Source organism: Labrus mixtus, chromosome 9 (genome assembly GCF_963584025.1).
Source record: "Labrus mixtus chromosome 9, fLabMix1.1, whole genome shotgun sequence".
NCBI lineage: Eukaryota > Metazoa > Chordata > Actinopteri > Labriformes > Labridae > Labrus > Labrus mixtus.
Window position 1 is genome coordinate 1565573 of NC_083620.1, and position 7880 is coordinate 1573452.

Below are 7880 nucleotides of genomic sequence, written 5' to 3' on the forward strand. Positions count from 1 at the left end.
TGGGGCTGCAGTTTGATGACAGGCTGGACTAGTCATCAAACATGGACACTATCTGCAGGAAGGGACAGAGCTGTCTGTACTTACTGAGAAGGCTGGGGTCCTTCAACATCTGTAAAAAGCTGCTGCAGATGTTTTACCAGTCCGTGGTGGCCAGTGTCCTCTTCTATGCTGTGGTGTGATGGGGAGGAAGCAGCAAGAAGAGGGACGCAGCACGGCTGGACAGACTGATGAGGAAGGCTGGCTCTGTGGTGGGCACAGAGCCAGCCTCTGTAGTGACAGTGGCAGAGAGAAGGACCCTGAACAGAATGCTCTCCATCATGGACAACACCCACCACCCTCTGCACAGCACCTTCACCAGGCAGAGGAGTGTGTTCAGTGCTCCACAGACAGACTCAAGAACTCTTTTGTCCCCCTGGCCATACGACTGTACAACACCTCACTGTTATGGCAGGGGAAAAGCACACAGTGACTCTTGGATTCTTGGATCTATTCTATTTTATTCTATTCTACAAAACAAACGCATACTCAGAAAAGCATGTTGTTCTGTGTGGTGTTTCAGGTGTTCCTGTGCCAGAATGTTTGCTGTTAGTATTCTAGAGCTAACAGTAAACTTTGCTATGGTTAAACTTTTTTCTTTCAATGTTTAGAGTGAGTCATCATCTCAAACATTTCAGATAGCTTTAGATGTTTATACATTTTCTGAAATGCTTTGAATAAAACTTTCAAAATATAAAAACCTCATGACTTCTGAGCATACTGCATTATTCTATATTCGTTAGCATAATGTATCAAACCTGGACAACAAAAACAATAAGATAAACAAAACAATGGTCTCCTTTCTGTAAAAAGCAAATCAGGAACCACTTTTTATCTTGAAAGTGCTTTACAATTTTTACAGCACAAGAAAACCTTCTTTGCATTCTTAGTTAATGAACTGCTACAAGGGCTGTTTGTGAAACTTTGAAACTAATTGCATAGTTTCTCAAATCTTGCCCTGGGATGCCCAAAGCAGCACGAGCTGAATCCTTACAGAGGCCAAAGTAATTAACATCTTTACATTAAAACAACAGCATGAAAAATGGAATTAGGTGCAACATTAATTATCCAATGGTTTACCAGCCAGGTGTTTATTTACCCAAGCATTTTAAGCATTTGCCTGTAGTTAAGACAAATGAACATGCCACTTTCTGTTGGCAAGCTATTTAACACAAACGCCAACACTTATGTAAAGATGAGGGATGATTGTGGGCAGGAGAGGGGGGAAGATGTAGGAGCTTAAAGTAATCAGAAAACTAGAAGGGAGAAGAAAGGCAAGGAGAAGAAACGCATTCTTGGAAGGTCTCTCTAGTGAAACGTAGAGTGACATATATGTGCACATTTAAAGCACTCAGTTTGCATTAATGAATAAAGGATCATTTGACCCTACAGTGTTCAGTGACTGACTTTTCAAAGAGATGAATGGCAAATTTAATTTGATGTGAACCCCAGGCTCAAGGGGTGGGAAGATACTTTATAGTGAATGCTTTATCCCCTTTTTTTGTTTTGTGTTCTCTAGTCTTGCTTCATTTTGCTCATATGGTTTTTGATACTGCAAACTGGTGGTAGAAATTGCTACAGCTACATCAAATTGCTCTAAACAGTATAGTTCCCTTTTTCTCAAAGGGTTTCACAGTTTTAATAGAAACAGTCAGCTTTAAATGTCATGCTAATCTTTGATGTGAATTAATTGTGAGAATTAGAGTGTGAAGTAAAAAAAAAAAAAAAAAAAACTGACCCAGAAAATACAATCTCAAAAAGATCTTTGTTTTATATAAACAACAAAAACAGCAAAAATTGTAATCAACAATGAATCTAATTTCTTGCAGTGCATATATTAACATTACATAATCATCAATGTTTGCACCTCTACATGCTGTTAATCAATACCACACATGTCAGGAAGATAAATCAAAGGAATATACAGTAAAAAATGATGTTTCTTCCATGAGGCCTCTACCATTATTTACTGCCAGAGGGAGAATGAATAGCTTGCAAAGCACTTCCCCTGTACTTCTGCAATACAAGGACACCAAAGAATGGCGGAACTAGATACAGAAACCACACAACACACTTCTCTAAAAAAAAACATGATTTTTCATCGTCAGCACATCTGTAAGTTACTTGTAATTTATTTTTTTGCAGACCAAGAGAGGCTTAAACCAACAAAGGACAATGTATGTTTATCTGAGTCATGCTTCAATATCACACCTCCACTTCAGTGTCCCAGCCTGTTCAAATTCGATTTCAGAAATTGGGTAGAAAATGACTATCCCTCCTCCACTGATCCGTGGAATGGGCTCTGGTCTGTTCCATCACATTTTACAGATAATTTCACGTGTTGATATGCGAGATAAATATGTTTGTGGTTTCATGCATGAATCAAGATTTATGACTGCTGTCAAGGTTCCCTCAAAGGTCTCTTAACACATCAGCTCCCATCCAGCGTGTGATAAATCCCTCAAATTAGTGCCTCCCTTTAAGTCACTCAGCAGCTATTAGGTGCATGAGAGGAACCCGGGCATCATCTCCTGTAGCCCACACTGGATCACCCCTTTTTCACTTTCACACTCACTGTAACCTCAATCTGTTTACACATGAGACTGCCCTCCCCCATTTTATGCAAAAACAACGGGCTGAAGAATAGGCTATTGTAAACACACTCAGTACATTTATATCAAGAAGTGTTATTCCATATGTGGTACAATCTATAAAAATGTCAAACCAAATTGTAATTATCAAGTGTTTTCATGTCCAATATGCTATATAAAGATAATACAATGAGGCTGCATAGTGGTGCAGTGGTTAACACTGTTGAATTAAAGCTAGATGGTTCCTGGTTTGAATCCCCATCTGTGTGGAGTTTGCATGTTATCCCGGTGCGTGCGGTGGTTCTCTCTGGGTGCTCCGGCTTCTTGCAGTCAAAGGCATGCTTGCTGGGTTTAGTGCTGACTCTACTCAATGACTCCAACCCCCTGCGAACCCAAATGGGAAAAGATATAGATGGATAATGGTATAGATAATGGATGGCTGGAATGACTGCCGTTTGCTTTCCTCTGCAGATAAAAGAAGTGATTCCACTTCCACAAGTGAATGCAAAGTTGCGAGGTCAGTTTATTCCCTCTCTTTGATAACAGGAAATGGTGTGCAATGAGTAACAAAGGTGATTTTTGCCACTACTGTGACCACATCACTGCAGTTTATTAACAAGCACTTTTGTATACTAGTGGCAGTCCCCAGAAAAATCAACATGTATAAAGTAATCAGAAAATTATGAATATTTTACCGGAATATAGTAATTAAGAACATGATTTTACAGCATGTGTCAATGTTGATTTATTAGTCTACACGTAATATTAGCAGAGACCTGCAATATATTTTGTTTTCCAGACTTTTCTGTTCGAAAATCAAATACAAAAAGGTCAGAGAAATATATCTATGTGAGCTTTACTCCTGAGTAAAACTGAAAAGTATCAAAACAAATATCCCCAGTCACATCCAGCTCTCCTATAGCTCCATCGCTTAGCCTCCAACACAGGGCTAAATTGGTTTCTGGTTTCATGGTGGGCTCAAGTGTTGAAGCATTACTTAATGATGATGTTGCTGCTGGAGGAAGTATCCCCACTCGGTGATCTGGTAGTAAGTGCACAGGTATGTTTTGCACTACATCTGGCTTGATATATTTAATGCACAGTGGTTGCCTAACATCCAATATTTCCTTTAAATTGACTCTTAGTAGACAGTAAAGAACACTGAGATTCATAAGCTGATTTGCTCACCACACTTTTCTCATACACTGTACACTCTACTGTGAAAATAGATTTCTCCACCCTGTCTTAAATACCACTCACATTGCAAACAGGACTTACACAGAGGTGGGGCTGTGGTGTCATAAATACAGTGAATAACCAGAGGGGGCTGTATGAGAATGACAGCAAAGCAAAATGCAAATGCAAAAATATTATTAATGGTTTTCTTTTTCAGTGGCAAGCCATTACATCATAAATCAAGGCACACACTGATGCAAGCCTGGGAGGAACAATCCTGCCTCGGGTGACACATAAACAAATGGGTATTTGTAACGGATCAGCTGTTGTGATTTTTGCACTAAAGCAAATATAAATATGATAAGTCAATATGCCATACTCTTTATTTTAAGGAATAGTGAAAGTTGCACTGATATGTCAACCTGCTTATAATATAAAATTGCAATCTATGCACACAAACACAAACTTACAAATAAAAATTCCCCCCTGATGTATGTTTCCTTTCTGCAGCATATTTTGAAGTACTTCAGAAATACAGAAAAAAAACAGAACTCACATCACTGAGCTCACTCATACACTAATAAAAGTTTGTATTTTTTTCTATTATTGTTATTTAATTAACTTTGTTGGTTGTTTGTTTCGGTGAACTTTCTGCATGTCATGTTGCCAAGCAACTGGCCTCCCTATTAAAACAAAAGACTACAGTTCTTTTGTATTATTGTCAGTATGAGACAATAGCATGCACAGGATATTGTCAGTATTAGACAAAGACCTGCACAGGAAGATACAGTACACATGCACAACGACAATTATTCAATCAAACCACATGCAGTGAGCTGCACAAGGACAGCTCCTGTGAATCACTCTCTTGTACACCTGCTGTTCCATCCTCTGTGGTGGAGAAAAGTCACGAGTGCCCAGCATTACATTTAAACAGGCACATCCTGAACATGCACATATATAGAGTGGCTATGTGTATTTTTAATCAAAAAATAGTCATGAAGAAAATGAAATATTAAAAGAAAGGCAGGATTAATAAGAATATCAAAATATCCTGAATTTTTCCCCTACCTGTGGTGTAAAATATGTCCAGTATCTTTCCTTATAAAGCAACATTTTCATTGTGTATGTGTGAAGGAAAGCCATTTTCTCCAGATGTCCATCTTCAAAAGGTGAGTTTAAACATGTCTGCTCGTAGCTCTACTTAAAAGGCTCTTCGATCCCTTGATCTAAAAAATAGAAGATGTCTTCAGCTACTTCATAAAAGACTGTATGACAATCACTGGCAAGTATAATTTGGTGCATATAGAGCCATATAAGCAGTGGCTGTTACTATAATAAGTTGTTGTTTATCCAGCAAACACTGCTGTTAACCTTCAAAATGTTGACTGTTTGTCCATTGTGACAAAAAGGGGCAATCAGTACAGATGGCCAATGGATGCTGTGCATGCTTCCGATCAGCAGGTGGCACTCTCATGTCAATAAAGTAAGCACAGCTGTGTTTATGTTTACTGGATGGAGGATGACATTAGGTGGAGGCAGTGAGCTGTGTTCACCGTTTAGTTTATCTAACGCCTGCAGGGGATGACTCCAGTCGTCTGGATTATAAAAGCCAGGTTTCAAAGATATACACCACACCAGTGTGCCAATCACACATTTCTATTCTGATATTCAAGTGCTTTGTTTAAGAGTTTGGAGGATGTAAAATGAAATATCCTTCTTTTAATGGTGTGGATAAGCTCTCAGGCCTTTAGTGTGAGATCTCTTTATCGTGATTGTTTCATACAGCAGATATTAATGCACAGTACAAAAACACAGACGCCTTTAATCTCTTCTTTCTGCTTGGCCTTTCAAATGGAAAGATTTTCAATAGGTGAATATGTCTAAATGTGATTAATAATATGTACATTGTAAAAACAATTATACAACAAATAATCAGGATTTACATCTGTAATCTTAATGAAATGTGCACCTATACACACTCGGTGTTGTTTTTAGATGATTATGTTACACATCATTAAATAATGGAGTCATTATTATCCCTGTTTTATGATATTTCATTGTAATTAACTTGATTAAAAACTGTAGCTGCAGTCTTTACAGTTAATTTTCTCTGCATTTCCATGAATAATAAGGATGACAGAATACCTTTCAGCAAACCTGCATGCATCACAAAACCACAGCCAGCTCATGACAGAATGACAATTACAAAATCTATTTTTCAAATTGTCATCCCTCTGTGTAGTACAAGCTGTTGCAGGTTATCATCAGTAATCATGTGTCTGTATACAGGCTTAGTGACCATGTCATGTGAGCAGAGTTTGCAGTTTACAGTGAAAATAAAATTATTCCACAATTCCCTAATCACAACAGTGTGCCAGCAAATAACTGAGATCAGCAGGAATAATTGCCTCCAGCTCAGACCACTTGATAAATTAACTGCATTAAAATCCCAGAAGGTAGGGGGGTCATTCACTGGATGAAATAAGCTGAGTATTTTCAATTTTACCTATAGGACCTAAACTCCATCTTTTAAGGGATGGGGTCATATATATTCCAGCCCCCTCTGCAGTTTCCTCTGGGTTGAATGCTCAGGAGTTAATGCAAGTGGAGAAATATTCTTTATATTCAATCAAACATGAGAGAGGCATTAACAGAGTAGCAGAAAGAGAAAACACACTAAGGCTGTCAGGTGTAGACACCTCTCAAGATTAATAAAGCCTGTGAACATGTACTCCTGTAATGCACTTCTTCAGATGTGGTCAGACTCTGTCAACCTTGCATGCTATCTGTATGACAAAGTGCATCTAGGAAAAAACGCTTTCTTCAACTCATTCAAATTTAATTCTATGGAGCATGGAGAGATGCAGGCAGCAAAGTAAAAGCCTGTCTCCTTTAATTTACAAAGTGAAGGATTCATGTCACATGGACAAAATTCTTACTGCATACCCATTTCTGGTGAGATGAGATGAGTGCAGAAAAGGGAAGCAGGGCAGGTAGCCCACTAGTTTAAACTAAGAGGCTGACTTTGAACTGCTTAAATGTTTCTTAACACTTACTGTACCTGGGCTTTTTTTCCAAGCTAACTGCAACATTCAAGAGATGTAATTCATTTGGCCTTGTGTCAGTGAGTTACTTTCATTTTTGAATTCTTAATGCACTTGCATACATGCTCCATTTAAGTCTTCAGAAAATACCATTATTAAGAAGCTGCTGTTAGTGGAGGCCATTCAAGCTTTTGCTATCAGTGGCTGATAAGCAGATTAGTGGAGGAACGGGGAGACGTTAAAAGAGGGTACTTGCTTAGATAATGTGCCAGCGTCTCTCAGACGTGTGAACCATTGAGGCTGATAATGAAATGCAGCAAATAACCAAATGGTTTCCGAATCAATTTAGAGATTTGGGCGCTTTTAGGAGAGGGCAGTGAAAGGTCAATGGGACGATAACTGTTGCTTTCTAAGCAAGCGAGGAGCTTTACCCAGTAGTTTCCTGGCTGCAGGGAAAAGGGACATTCCTTTTCTTAATCGATTTTCCAAAACAAATGTTTTATTATTGATGTAAATATTCTAGCAGAGGCTGTTTTGGTTGGAAGGTAAAGACACGGAAACTACTTGTATACGTTTATGGAAAAATCTTAGTTTAGGTTGAAAGGTTATGGAACCTTTGTTGTCAAGGTTACGAATTATAAACTCTGGGTAAGGTACAGCAGAAAAGAAAGAACATGGAGAATAAACAAGTTAAATAGTAAACATAATTCTAAATGGACTTGGGTTTGAATAGCACTTTATAGTCGTCTGACTTTTACACCACATGTCACATTCAACCATCCAGGTATTACAGGAGCAAAATGTCATACATCTACTGAATGAAATGATAAAATGACCTTACTATATCATCAGTCATTAAGGAATCATGTTATGTTGATGGGCTGGCTTCTCTGTCAACAATTCATTAGTCAGTATTTGGATTCAGCTGCTGAATGGTGTGTTTTTGTTTTGACCTTAGAAGGCGGTTTTACTGAACCCTACACGGCTGATTTGGACGACCTTCGTTTTACCAGGCAAACAGCAAATCAAC